Below are 15338 nucleotides of genomic sequence, written 5' to 3' on the forward strand. Positions count from 1 at the left end.
GTCAAGAGTTTGAGGCCATCCTGGCCAATATGGTGAAATCCTGTGTCTACTAAAAATACAAAAATTAGCTGGGCATGGTGGTGCATGCCTGTAGTCCCAGCTACTCGAGAGGCTGAGGCAGGAGAATCGCTTGAACCCGGGAGGCAGAGGTTGCAGTGAGCCGGGATCACGCCACTGCACTCCAGCCTGGCGACAGAGCAAGACTCCATCTCAAAAAATAAATGGGCCGGGCACGGTGGCTCAAGCCTGTAATCCCAGCACTTTGGGTCCGCGCAGCCACTTTGGGAGCCGGCGGGCGGATCACGGAGGTCAGAGCAGATCGAGACCATACCTGGCTAACACTGTGAAACCCGTCTCTCCTAAAAAATACAAACAAACTAGCCCTGGGAGCGGGGTGGTGAGGCGCCTGTAGTCCCAGGCTACGGCCCGGGAGGCTGAGGCAAGAGAATGGCGTAAACCTGGGGCGGAGCTTGCAGTGAGCTGACGATGGCGCGCCACTGCACTGCATCCCGGGCCGGACAGAGCGAGACCTCTCTCAAATTTAAATAAAAAAATAAATAAATAAATAAAATAAATAAATAAATTAAATATTACTTAAAATATAAAAATTATACTTTAAGGAATTTTAAGTTCTCATTACAGGAAATAATAAATTTATAGATGCCATTTTCGCTCAAAAACCAATAATTCGTTAAACAACCTTGCCTCCCCATCATAGGCAGAAACATAGGGAAACATTACCTCCAGCATTTGGATAAAGGAAAACATGATGTCACTCCAAATGAAGGGCGATCACATTCACTATAAGGATGATGGGAAGGTTACAACAATACTTGCCCTTGCTGGCAATCAAAAACAGACAATATCAAAAAAGAAAAGTAAGTAAGGAGCATAAAGTGTTAAGGTTCCTTTTCAAATAAGGAATTGGGCGTGAAGGAAGTGCTTAATATTTTTTAAGTTTAATTATTTAGAAAATACTCATGTTCAAAAGTAAATTTTATAAATCCATGAAATGTAAAACTCTCTAAAATTCGAAGAATTACATTTAGTGTTACAAAGATATAAGACAGTTATAGTTGTTGTCTATTAAGAACATTAAATAGCTTTGATAACGAACATACTAGACGTTCTAATCTATTATTTATTTATTTATTTTATTTATTTTTTTGTATTTTTTTTTTGAGACGGCGAGTCTCGCTCTGTCGCCCGGGCTGGAGTGCAGTGGCCGGGATCTGCTCACTGCAAGCCCCGCCTCCCGGTTACGCCATTCTCCTGCCTCAGCCGACTCCCCGAGCAGCTGGGGGAACTACAGGCGCGCCCGCCTCACTCGCCCGGCTGCTCTCGTTTGTGATTTTGTTAGATTAGGAGAACGGCGCGGAGTTTCACAGTGTTAGCCAGGATGGTCTGTCGATCTCCTGACGCCCTCGGTGATCCGCCCGCGTCCTCGCCTCGCCAACGGGTGCGGGGATTACAGGGCTCGCCCAGCTAGAGGTTTAATTTAAACTAAAATACTTGAGTAAAGATAATATACTAGGTCAGGCGTGATGGCTCACACCTGTAATCCCAACACTTTGGGACACCAACGCTGGCAGACTGCTTGAGGCCAGGAGTTCGAGACCAGCCTGGGCAACATGGTAAAACCCTGTCTCTATTAAAAATACAAAAACTAGCTGGGCATGGTGGCATGCGCTGATAATCCCAGCTACTCTAGTGGTTGAGGCATGAGAATCAAGAATCGCCTGAACCTGAGAGGCAGAGGTTGCAGTGAGCTGAGACGATGCCACTGCACTCCAGCCTGGGCAAAAGTGAGACTCCATCTCAAAATAATAATAATAATAATAAACTAAAAAAAAAAATTCTTTAATACCCTATGAACCTAGGCTAATTTAATGTTTTACTGAATAAATGAGATTTGTTTTCACTAGATATGAGATATATATAAAGTAATTCAAAGTCCCTCAGGTAATATAAAACATCCTCAATATTACATGATATGTGACAGATTCACTTTAAAAGCATCCTTTAAAGCTTCTTTTATTTTTTTAAATTTTTTAGTTGTTTTTGTAAAGACAGGGTTCTCAATATAAGAACCACCATGAGCATGAGCTCATAAGCCAACATGCCTGGCCTGTATTCTTTTTTCTTATGAAGAATATCTAACATACATACTATGTTATGAAGCATAATGAAATGAACACTTGTAAACATACCATCTGACTTATGAACCCACTGAAACTACCTGTTTCCTCTCTACCGTCCCACAAGAGAAACCAATATTCTGAAATTAGCTTTTACCATTCCCTTGTTTTTGAATAGTCTGCACACTTGCCAGCACCCTTAAACAATTTATCATTTAGTTTTGCTCACTGGTGAGTTTTATACAAAAAAACGGCATACTTCATATAGATTTCTGCAATTTGCCTTCTTCACTTGACATTATATTACTTTCTTCAGTGTTACTGCATACACCTATAGTTAATTCTCTTTCACTAGACAAAGCAGCTTTTTCAGTTCACTTTTAATTATTTTAAATTACCTTAAAGTTAACCAAACCTCTAGAAGCAAATAGAAGCTTCAAATTATAGCTTAAAGTATAACACCAGAAACTGTATTACAGCAATTTCTTTTTCTCTTGAAAAACAAAACAAAACATAGGCTGGGGCCTGGTGGCTCACACCTGTAATCCCAGCATTTTGAGAGGTCAAGGCAAGCAGATCACCTGAGGTTGGGAGTTCGAGACCAGCCTGACTAACGTGGAGAAACTCCGTCTCTACTAAAAATACAAAATTAGCCAGATGTGGTGGCACATGCCTGTAATCCCAGCTACAGGGGAGGGTGAGGCAGGAGAATCACTTGAACCCAGGAATCAGAGGTTATGGTGAGCCAAGATCACACCATTGTGCTCCAGCCTGGGCAACAAGAGCAAAACTCCGTCTCAAAAAAATACATATATATCCATTAGAACATAGCTTAATAAGCAAGGAAAACAGACTTTTGAATCAGAAAGTCCTAAAAACAAGCCCAGGCCCAGTCAATTCCCAGTGATGTAACACCTTGAACTGGTTACTTAGCCTCTCTGTGCCTCAGTTTCCTCAGCTGTGAAAGAGAAATTTTAAAAGTTGTTAACCTTAAAGGATATTGAGAAGATTAAGGCCAGCCATGGTGGCTCAAACCTGTAATCCCAACAGTTTGGGAGGCAAAGGTGGGAGGATTACTTGAGCCCAGGAGTTCAAGACTAGCCTGGGTAAGACAGCGAAATTTCATTTCTACAAAAGAAATTTTTAAAAGGCTGGGCGCAGTGGCCCATGCTTATAATCCCGGCACTTTGGGAGGCCAGGGTGGGCAGATCACTTGAGCCCAGGAGTTGAGACCAGCCTCAGCAACATAACAAGACCTCATTTCTACTAAAAATAGAAAAATTAGCTGGGTGTGGTGGTGTGCGCCTATAGTCCCAGCTACTCAGGAGGCTGAGGTGGGAGGATCACCTCAGCCCAGGAGACAGAGGTTGCAGTGAGCCGAGATCACACAACTGCACTCCAGCCTGGGTGACAGAGGCTCACTCTATCTGACACCACAGACTCTGTCTCCAAATTAAAAAAAAAAAAAAAAAAAAAGATTATGGCCGGGGGCAGTGGCTCACACCTACAATCCCAGCACTTTGGGAGTCCATGGCAGGTGGATCATCTGAGTTTGAGACCAGATTGGCCAACGTGGCAAAACCCCATCTCTATTAAAATAAAATTAAAATTAGCTGGGCGTGGTGGCACGCGCCTGTAATCCCAGCTACTGGGGGGGCTGAGGCAGGAGAATCATTGAACCTGGGAGGCAGAGGTTGCCATGAGCCGAGACATGCCACTGCACTCCAGCCTAGGCAAGAGAGCAAGACGCCACCTCAAAAAAATAAAAAAAAAAAATTAAAAGATAAAATGAGGCCGGGAGTAATGGCTCATGTCTTATAATCTTAAGAGCTTTGAGAGGCCAAGGCAGAAGGATTACTTGAAGCCAGGAGTTTGAGACCAGCCTGGGCAACATAACAAGACCCTGTCTCTAAGAAAAAACAAATTAGCCAGGCATGGTGGCGCATGCCTGTAGTCCCAGCTACTCAGAAGGCCAAGGAAGAATTGCTTGAGCTCGGGAGTTTGAGGTTACAGTGAGATATGCTTGTGCCACTGCACTCCAGCTTGAATGACAGAGCAAGACTTTGTCTAAAAAAAAAAGAAAGAAAAAGGCTAGGCGCGCTGCCTCGGGGGGCCGAGGCAGGCAGATCACCAGGTCAGGAAATCGAGACCACCCTGGGCAACATAGTGAAACCTCATCTCTACTAAAAATACAAAAATTAGCTGGGCGTGGTGGCACGTGCCTGTAATCCCAGCTACTAAGGAGGCTGAGGCAGGAGAATCGCTTGAACCAGGGAGTCCGAAGTTGCAGTAAGCTGAGATGGCGCCACTGCACTCCAGCCTGATGACAGAGCAAGACTTTGTCTCAAAAAATAAAAATAAAAAAGAAAGAAAAAGAAGATTAAGGGGCCGGGCGCGGTGGCTCACGCCTGTAATCCCAGCACTTTGGGAGGCCGAGGAGGGAGGATCACGAGGTCAGGAGATCGAGACCATCCTGGCTAACACAGTGAAACCCCGCCTCTACTAAAAAAAAATACAAAAAAATTAGCTGGGCGTGGTGGCGGGTGCCCAGTTACTTGGGAGTAGTCCCAGTTACTTGGGAGGCTGAGGCAGGAGAATGACCTCAGGGAGGCCAGTGAACCAGGGAGGCAGAGCTTGCAGTGAGCCAAGATCGCGCCATTGCACTCCAGCCTAGGCAAGAGCGAGACTCCGTCTCAAAAAAAAAAAGAAAAAGATTAAATGAGAATATGCATGTAAAAAACCTGCCACATTTGCTAGCACACAGTAAGTGTTCAATGTTAACTTACTATTCTTGTTGTTATTATAACTGTATTTCTTCAATCTGAAAAAGCACATTTTCTTACATCTCAACATATACGAATCTGGGATATATCTTATAATTGATGCATACATTTATTGTGGCACTGTTTGGGGGAATTATTTTGTTTCTGTTTTTCCAAATATCATGTCATTATGTTTGTCTTTAAATCAGTATTATTTTAGTATCAAGGCAATGCAGTATTTATGAAATAATATCTTCAACATTTATACTTTTACAAGCATTAGGTTTACTCATAAAGAAAAAACACAAAAGTTTATATTTTCTGTCTTTGGAGATAATAACCGTTATGAGTCTAACAGAATAACTTTGTTTTATCAGTCAGCAAAGAAAAAAATCTCAAAACATCCTTCTTTGTCCAAATATTCAAAATACTGTAGTCTTTAAAACAAAACTTGAGAAAAAAAATCTTTACAGCCAGGCACAGTGGCTCAAGCCTGTAATCCCAGCACTTTGGGAGGCCGAGACGGGTGAATCACAAGGTCAGGAGATCGAGACCTTCCTAGCTAACATGGTGAAACCCCATCTATACTAAAAAATACAAAAAAAAAAAAACTAGCTGGGCGATGTGGCGGGCGCCTGTAGCCCCAGCTACTCGGGAGGCTGAGGCAGGAGAATGGCGTAAACCCAGGAGGCGGAGCTTGCAGTGAGCTGAGATCCGGCCACTGCACTCCAGCCTGGGCGGCACAGCGAGACTCCGTCTCAAAAAAAAAAAGAAAAAACTCTTCACAAATCCCATAAGAAAAAAGATCCTAATTCATATGCAGAAAGTGAAAGTCACCTCCTTTACCCTGTTTCAGGCATTATAAATACAATCTACCTTATGGGTTCCACCAAGCTGTTTCTGTACTATAAAGCCAATGGTTTTAGAAATACAATGTGCAGAACTTCACAAACTATTACTCACCTGGTCTGTTTCTCTAAATTAGATGCATTCACCTCAAACACTCTCTCAGTATCCCATTTCTGTTGGATTTCTTTCTCAATCTTCTTCAAAAAGTCCACTTTGGCTGTTCCTTTTCTTTCCTATTAGACACAAAGAGACTAATCCACTCTGTATTTCAGCATGCTTGCTTTAAAAAAGAATTGGGTTCACAGAACTGAACTGCTCACTAATAGGCTGATTTTTCGATGGTTATCTTGAATTTTAAATGAACATTAAAAATTAGGGTTATCGGCCGGGCGCGGTGGCTCAAGCCTGTAATCCCAGCACTTTGGGAGGCCGAGACGGGCGGATCACGAGGTCAGGAGATCGAGACCATCCTGGCTAACACGGTGAAACCCCGTCTCTACTAAAAAATACAAAAGCTAGCCGGGCGAGGTGGCGGGCGCCTGTAGTCCCAGCTACTCGGGAGGCTGAGGCAGGAGAATGGCGTAAACTCAGGAGGCGGAGCTTGCAGTGAGCTGAGATCCGGCCACAGCACTCCAGCCGGGGCGACAGAGCGAGACTCCGTCTCAAAAAAAAAAAAAAAAAAATTAGGGTTATCAGCCAGGCGCGGTGGCTCATGTGTGTAATCCCAGCACTTTGGGAGGCCAAGGCGGGTGGATTGCTTGAGGTCAGGAGTTCAAGACCAGTCTGGCCAACAGAGCAAAACCCGTCTCTACTAAAATACAAAAATTAGCTGGGTGTGGTGGCAGGTACCTGTAATCTCAGCAACTCGGGAAGCTGAGGCAGGAGAATCACTTGAACCAGGGAGGCGGAGGCTGCAGTGAGCCGAGATCATGCCACTACACTCCAGCTTGGGTGACACAGCAAGACTCCATCAGAAAAAAAAATTGGGATTATCATGACCTGTCTACCTCAAACCTCAAAGAAATGGTTGAACAACTACTGAAATATGTAAAAGGCTTTCATATGCTTTTTTAAAATTATATACTACAATGTAACATTATCATCAAATGTTTCTATTTAGTTAAAATACATGAATATCAAAGATACTGATAGAGAACTTCTCTCCAAAATTGTTAAAGAACTGTTCGTATGAAATTAACATAAAACATGCTGGACATGGTGGCTCATGCCTGAGATTCCAGCACTTTGGGAGGCCAAGGCGAGAGGATCACCAGAGGTCAGGTGTTAGAGATGAGCCTCTCCAACATGGTGAAACCCCATCTCTACTAAAAACACAAAAATTAGCTAGGCAAGGTAGCACACACCTGTAATTCCAGCTACTTGGGAGGCTGAGGCAGGAGAATCACTTGAACCCAGCAGGTGGAAGTTGCAGTGAGCCAAGATCACGCCATTGCACTCCACCCTGGGCAACAAGAGCAAAACTCCGTCCCAAAAAAATAAATAAATAAATAAATAAAAACCTGGACTCTTTTCAAGTTTCCATAAAACAGTGATTGCATAAGGTATTTTCTTTCCTAAGAAATAATAAGCCTGCACATCTGTTCATCCCTTTCCACTCCTGCTACTAACCACCTTCATTTAGACTATCAACTCCGCTGCCCCCTCTCACTCCAAAACCTCTTCTTAATAAGTAACTTGGCTGGATGTAGTGCCTTATGTCTATAATCCCAACACTTTGGAAGGTTGAGGAGGGAGGATTATTTGAGGCCAGTTTGAGACCAGCCTAGGCAACATAGCAAGACCTCCTCTTTACAAGAAAAACAATTTTTTTGGCTGGGCGTGGTGGCTCATGCCTGTAATCCCAGCACTTTGAGAGGCTGAGGTGGGTGGATCACCTGAGGCTACGAGTTCGAGACCAGCCTGGCCAATATGGCGAAACCACGTCTCTACTAAAACTACAAAAATTAGCTGGATGTGGTGGCACACACCTATAATCTTAGCTACTCAGGAGGCATAGACAGGAGAATTACTTGAACCCAAGAGGCAGTGGTTGCAGTGAGCCAAGATGGAGGCACTGCACTCCAGCCTAGGCAACAGAGCGAGAGCAATCTCAGCTCACTGAAACCTCCATCTCTGGGGTTCAAGCAATTCTCCTGCCTCAGCCTCCCAAGTAGCTGGGATTATAGGCGCACGCCACCACACCCGGTTAATTTTTGTATTTTTGGTAGAGACGAGGTTTCACCATGTTGGCCAGGCTGGTCTCAAATTCCTGATCTCCGGTGGTCCACCTATCTCAGCCTCCCAAACTGCTGTCATTACAGGCATGAGCCACCCCGCCCAGTCTGTAAAATATAATTTCTAATATTTTTACAGGGGAAAGGACCCACCCACAAAGGCAAAAGTATGTAGGGCCTCAGAGAGCCTAGTTATATCTCCTACCCTACAGTCATGGGTAATATGAAATTTCACTGTATTTATGTGTGTGTGTCTGTGAGAGAGAGAGAGAGAGGGTCTCCCTCTGCCACCCAGGCTGGAGCATGATGGTGCAAGCACAGCTCACTGCAGCCTTGACCTACTGGGCTCAATCTTCCCACCTCAGCCTCCTGAATAGCTGGGACTACAGGCATATGCATCACCACACCCAGCTAGTTTTTGTATTTTTTTGTAGATACAGGGTTTCACCATGTTGCCCAGGCTGGTCTTGAACTCCTAGGCTCAAGCAACCCACCAGCCTTGGCTTCCCAAAGTGCTGAGATTACAGGCGTGAACCATCACACTAGGCCAACTTCCACGTTATTACTAAACTCCTCCTTAACCAACTTGAGTTGACTTCTGTTAAATATAACCAAATGATTTTAAGACATTTATGCAGTTAGGCTGTAAATTCCCAACAGGCAGGAACTTTTAAATCTTTTATAGTCACCTTAGCACCAAGAACAATGCCACAGACACAGAAAATATGTAACAAATATCGGCTTGGTGCGGTGGCTCACACCTGTAATCCCAGCACTTTGGGAGGCCAAGGCGGGCGGATCATGAGGTCAGGAGATGGAGACCATCCTGGCTAACACGGTGAAACCCTGTCTCTACTAAAAATGCAAACAATTAGCGGGGAGTGGTGGTGGGCACCTGTAGTCCCAGCTACTCAGGAGGCTGAGGCAGGAGAATGGCATGAACCCAGGAGGCGGAGCTTGCAGTGAGCCGAGATCGCGCCACTGCACTCCAGCCTGGGTGACAGAGCTAGACTCTGTCTCAAAAAAAAAAAAAAATACCTTTTTACCTAAAAACCACCATGGACAGGGCATGGGAACACTGAGGCCAGAGGATCACTCGAACCCAGGAGGTCAAGGCTGGCTGCAGTGAGCTATGATTGTACCACTGCACTACAGCCTGACTGACAGAGTGAGTCCCTGTCTCAAAAAACAAAAAATATGGCCAGATGCGGTGGCTCACACCTGTAATCCCAGCACTCTGAGAGGCCGAGGTGGGCAGATCACTTGAGGTCAGGCGTTCAAGACCAGTCTGGCCAACATGGTGAAATTCCATCTATACCAAAAAATACAAAAATTAGCTGGACGTAGTGGCACACACCTGTAGTCCCAGCTATTCAGGAAGCTGAAGTGGGAGAATCACTTGAACCTGGGAGGCAGAGACTGCAGTGAACTGAGATCACACCACTGCACTCCAGCCTGGGCAAGAGTGAGACTCCATTTCAAAAAATAATAATAATACAAATAAAAATTAAAAATATGATCATTGTAAAGAAGAATATGAAAGCAAGTATTTTACAAATTACTTAGAACTATGAGTTTCTTTTCATTGTACTGAGTACAGCAAATGCAAGAAAGCTCTTATTTGAGTTTTCTGTTTCTCAGAAAAACTTGTTTCTCAAAACCTCAGAGATCAAGTGTAATAAAATCTGATATTGGCCCAAACACCAACTTGTTGTATAACTTTAAGCAAGTCATTTGATCAGTCTGAGACTCAACTTCCTCACTGATAACAAAAGCTTATTTAACTAAACCAGAGTTCCTAAACTTTGGCACTACTTACACTTTGGGCCAAATAATTCTTTATTTTCAGAGGTTGTCCTGTGCACTGCAGGATGTTTAGAAACATCCCTGGCTTCTACCCAGGATCCTTGCTTTTCACTTACACTGTTGCCTCTGCCTGGAAATCTCTTTCTTCCTATATAGTTGCATGGGTTGCTCTCTTACCTCGTTTTTCCCACCTTTTTAGCAAAGCCTTCCTTGTTCATCCTTTTAAAAATTGCAACAGGCCAGGTGCGATGGCTCACACCTGTAATCCCAGCACTTTGGGAAGCCGAGGCAGGCGGATCACAAGGTCAGGAGATAGAGCTCATCCTGGCCAACATGGTGAAAAGAAGAGGGACTCCCTGTGAATTAAGCATGGTGCCCCTGGCTATCCCTGAGGAAATCTATGTGGCCACAGCCTCCTTTCTTCTTAAAGGGGTATCCTGTGAAACCCCGTCTCTACTAAAATACAAAAAAATTAGCTGGGCGTAGTGGCGCGCGTCTGTAGTCCCAGCTACTCGGGAAGTTGAGGCAGGAGTACCGCTTGAACCTGGGAGGCGGAGGTTGCAGTGAGCCGAGATCGCACCACTGCACTCCAGCCTGGCAACAGAGCAAGACTCTGTCTCAAGAAAAAAAAAAACAAAAAAACAAAAAACGGGCGGGATGGCTCGTCTGTAGTCCCAGCACTTTCGGAGGCTGAGGCAGAAGGATCGCTTGAGCCCAGGAGTTCGAAACCCCATCCCTACTAAAAATACAAAAAATTAGTCGGGTGTAATGGAGCATGCCTGTAGTGCCAGCTGTGGGGAGGCTGAGGTGTGAGGATCGCTTGAGCCCTAAGGTCCAGGCTGCAGTGAGCCATGATCACGCCACTGCATTCCAGTCTGGGCCACAGAGTGAGAATATCTCTCAAATTTAAAAAAATTAAAAAAAAACAAAACTGCAACTGTACTACCCCCACTGTACACTCCCTAGCACCTCTTCCTGCTCTATTTTTTCACCATAGGATTTATCAGCACCTGACACAATATTACCCACACACAAAAACACTTTCTGAAAAGAGAGATTTTTGTCCCTTTTACGGAGAGGCCCTCAATTTTTTTTTTGCTGGAAGTAGGAATCAACTTACATACTCCTCTCTCCACCTCGGTTTTATTTGTTTATTTATTTATTTATTTATTTAATTTTTAAGACGGAGTCTCACTCTGTCGCCCAGGCTGGCGTGCAGTGGCGCGATCTCGGCTCACAGCAGCCTCCGTCTCACGGGTTCAAGCAATTATCCTGCCTCAGCCTTCCGAGAAGCTGGGTTAACAGGCGCGCACCACTACGCCCGGCTAATTTTTGTATTTTTGGTAGAGACGGGGTCTCACCATGTTGGCCAGGATGGTCTCGAACTCCTGACCTCAAATGATCCACCTGTCTCAGCCTCCCAAAGTGCTGGGATTACAGCCGTGAGCCACCGTGTCCGGCTCTCCACCTCGATTTTAGAAACGCCAGAGAAATAACAAATATGATATCCAAGTACTAAGTAAAGTTAACAGACATCAGTTCCTGGTTCATCAGCTAGCAAGAAAGAACAAAGCCTCTACGACAGGCACGCCTTAAGCGTGGCTCTCTTTTAGAAAAGGACTTTCCCTTCAGGACAGCACATGGACAGCCCCTAGACACTGGTCAGTCTGGCTCCAGGGCCCCTGTGGACTCTTCCCGCTCAAACTCACCGCCATTGCACCGCCCAGCCGACTGTACAAATCCACGACAATGACCCTGGCGACCTCCACAAAGGAGTGGTTACAACCTTTCCCCTCCCTCTCGAGGATGTCAGGCCCCCAACGAAACTAAAGCACACGTTTCACACCTGCTGAGGCAATCATCCGGCTCCTTACCAACTACGGCCAAGGCATCTCACAGCCCGCCGGGAAGTGTAGTTCGCAGACCACTCGAGCAGAGGCACAGCAGGCGCTTACTGACTACAATTCCCAGAGAAAAACGGGTTATCGGCGTCTACCCGATAGGCCCACTCAGAGAGGAATCGGCAGTGACGTCACTGGCATGTTGAACTACAAAGTCCATGATGCAGTGTGGGATCTTAGAACATCGCGAGTATGCCCTGGTTAGGTTGAAGTGCCTTGGCCATCAACTTTTTCACCCGGTAGAGCTGGTTGCCTGTCGGGATGCCGGGATACGCAGTTAATTACTATTCGGTGACTGAGGCGCTACTTATGGCTTGCCACTATGCACAGATATTTATTACTGTCGGTGGCATTCAACAGCCCAGTATTTAGACATTGTATAACCGCGTATTAACAATCTCCTTTTTGTTATTGTTGTTTTTGAGACGCAGTATCGCTCTGTCGCCCAGGCTGGAGTGCAGCGGCGCGATCTCGGCTCACTGCAACTTCCGCCTCCCGGGTTCAAGCGATTCTCCTGCCCCACCCTCCTTAGTAGCTGGGACTACAGGCGCGCGCCACCGCGCCCAGCTAATTTTTGTATTTTCAGTAGAAGCGGGGTTTCACCGCGTTGGCCAGGCTGGTCTCGAACTCCTAACCTCAAATGATGCACCAACCTCGGCCTCCCAAAGTGTTGGGATTACAGGCGTGAGCCACCGTGCCCGGCCAACAATCTCCGTTTTTAAGCGAGAGACTGAAAGCCTACCTGGTCCCACTGCCTGGCTCAGACTGTTAAGACTTACCAAACAGGGCCAGGCGCGGTGGCCATACTACCATTATTTTGGGGAGGCCAAAGTGGGTGGATGACCTGAGGTCAGGAGTTTGAGACCAGCCTGGCCAACATAGTGAAACCCCGTCTCTACTAAAAACAGAAAAATTAGCTGGGTATGGTGGCGTGCACCTGTCGTCCCAGCTACTCGGGAGGCTGAGGCAGGAGAACTGCTTGAACCCAGGAGGTGGAGGGTGCAGTGAGTCGAGATGGCACCGCTGCACTCCATCCTGGGTGACAGAGTGAGACTCCGTCTCAAGAAAAAAGAAAAGACTGGCAGGGCGCCGTGGCTCACACCTGTAATTCCAGCACTTTGAGAGCCAAGGGGGGGCAGATCATGAGGTCAGGCGTTCACCTGGCCAAGACGGTGAAACCCCGTCTCTATTAAAAATACAAAAAATTATCCGCGCGTGGTGGCGGCGGGCGCCTGTAGTCCCAGCTACTTGGAAGGCTGAGGCAGGAGAATGGCGAGAACCCGGGAGGCAGAACTTGCAGTGAGCTGAGATCGCACCACTGCACTCCAGCTTGGCAACAGAGCAAGACTCAGTCTAAAAAACAACAAAAAAGAAAAAGGCACAGCTGGGCACGGTGGGCTACACCTGTAATCCCAGCACTTTGAGAGTCCGAGGCAGGTGGGTCACCTGAAGTCAGTAGTTTGAGACCAGCCTGACCAATATGGTGAAACCATAGTCTCTGCTAAAAGTACAAAAATTAGCCGGGCCTGGTGAAACGTGCCTGTAGTCCTAGCTACAGCCCTGAGACAGAAGAATCGCTTGAACCCAGGAGGCGGAGGTTGCAGTGAGCTGAGATCGCAACACTGCACTCCAGTCTGGGCGACAGAGTGAGACTCAAAAAAAGAAAAAGACAGGCACTGCCACACCCTTCAGAGAGCTTCCAGTCTAGTGGAAGGGACAGACATTAAACCAGTAAGAGCAATGGGAGGCCATCAAAGGATTTTAAGCAAGGAAGGGACATGGTCCTATTTTGTATTTTTTTTTTTTTTTTTTTTTTTTTTTGAGGACAGAGTCTACACTCTTGTCCCCAGGCTGGCAGTGCAGTGGTGGGATCTCAGCTCACTGCAACCTCCACCTCCCGATGTTCGAGCAATTCTCCTGCCTCAGCCTCCTAGCTAGGATTACAGGTGCTTGCTACCACGCCTGGCTAATTTTTGTCTTTTTAGTAGAGATGGGTTTTCACCGTGTTGGCCAGGCTGGTCTCGAACTCCTAACCTCAAATGATGCACCAACCTCGGCCTCCCAAAGTGCTGGGATTATAGGCATGAGCCACCGTGCCTGGCCCCTATTTGTATTTTATAAAAATCATTCTGAGGAAGAATGGAAAAGAGCAAAAGTGGAAACAAAACGGTATTGCAATTGTCCTGGTGAAATGTGATGGGGTCTTGGACTATGGTGATGACAGTAAAGATAGAGAAAGGTAGACAGATTCAAGAGATACTTCGAAAATAAATGTGTTACAGCTTAGTAACATGGCTTTTTAATTGGGAATTGTCAATTATTTGCTAGCCTATGTAAAATGCCCTCTAGGTAAATGAATTTAGAAAGGTGTCATAGTGGATAAGAGCTTAGGCTTTGATTCAGACAGAGATCATCATTTACTAGCCAGGTGACCTCAGGCAATTCAGCTAACCACTCTATGAAATCCGGATAATAATAATGTGTAACTCATAGGATTACTATGAGGATTAAAGAAATAATATGTGTATAAACTCTGTTTATGTATATGTGTATGTCTGGCATATAGTAAACATTTTAAAATGTCAGCTATTTTTAATATTTGTCTATAAACATTAGTCTGATTAAAATGGAAAAAGCTTACCCGTGCCCCATAATAATCTCTTCCCTGGCTTAACCGAGCTAGTTACCACAATGTAATTGTGTGTTATACCTTTTACAACTTTCAAACCATATCGCATTCATTCTTCAAAACCTCACAACAAAACTCAATTCCTCCCTGATTTATTTATTTTTAATTTTTTTTTTCTAAGACGGGGTCTCGCTCTATATCACCCAGACTGGAGTGCAGTGGCACAATCTTGACTCACTGCAGCCTCCGCCTCCCAGGTTTAAGCAATTCTCCCACCTCAGCCTCCTGAGTAGCTGGGATTACAGGGGCGTGCCATTATGCCCAGCTAATTTTTGCATTTTTAGTAGAGACAGGGTTTCACCATGTTGGTCAGGCTGGTCTTGAACTGCTAACTGTGATCCACCTGCCTTGGCCTCCCAAAGTGCTGGGATTATAGGCATGAGCCACCATGCCCAGCCTCCCCCAATTTATTTATTTTATTTTATTGATATGGAGTTTCGTTCTTGTTGCCCAGGCTGGAGTGCAATTGCACGATCTTGGCTCACCGCAACCTCCGCCTCCCGGGTTCAAGTGATTCTCCTGCCTCAGCCTCCTGAGTAGCTGGAATTATAGGCATGTGCCACCACACCCGGCTAATTCTGTATTTTCAGTAGAGACAGGGTTTCTCCAGGTTAGTCAGGCTGGTCTTGAACTCCCAACCTCAGGTGATCCACCTGCCTCGGCCTGGGATTACAGGCATGAGCCACTGCGCTAAGCCCCCTATTTTTCTTAAACCCAACGCACTGGTCGCTCTACTCAATTTGGTAATTTGTCAGCATTTCTAAGTTTAGATCCATAAGGCTATAATTAGTTTTAGCTTGTCTCTGAGTCCTTTTGTATTGTTTTTCGTGCATATTTACCTAGCTTCCCTACCTTCAGATAACAAGGTTCTCTGAGGAAAAAATTGTGGGAACTTCTTTATATGCTTCTGCTCCTAAGAGGTGTATGGCATTCAATGAATAGCATTATTTCCCTACCCT

The 15338-nt window shown here is 45.6% G+C and overlaps 1 long non-coding RNA gene across 1 annotated transcript; it reads right to left on the reverse strand.

The window, feature by feature from the left end:
• Positions 1–741: 741 nt before the first annotated feature.
• Positions 742–11790, reverse strand: LOC108529762 (uncharacterized). Its single transcript, XR_001885661.1, has 3 exons — positions 11499–11790; positions 5864–5982; positions 742–842 (listed from the first exon to the last, which is right to left on the reverse strand). It is a non-coding gene; the product is annotated as an uncharacterized LOC108529762 (long non-coding RNA).
• Between the last annotated feature and the right edge of the window lie 3548 nt (positions 11791–15338).

The sequence above is a fragment of the Rhinopithecus bieti genome, unplaced genomic scaffold, assembly GCF_001698545.2.
Source record: "Rhinopithecus bieti isolate Rb0 unplaced genomic scaffold, ASM169854v2 scaffold_757, whole genome shotgun sequence".
Classification (NCBI taxonomy): domain Eukaryota; kingdom Metazoa; phylum Chordata; class Mammalia; order Primates; family Cercopithecidae; genus Rhinopithecus; species Rhinopithecus bieti.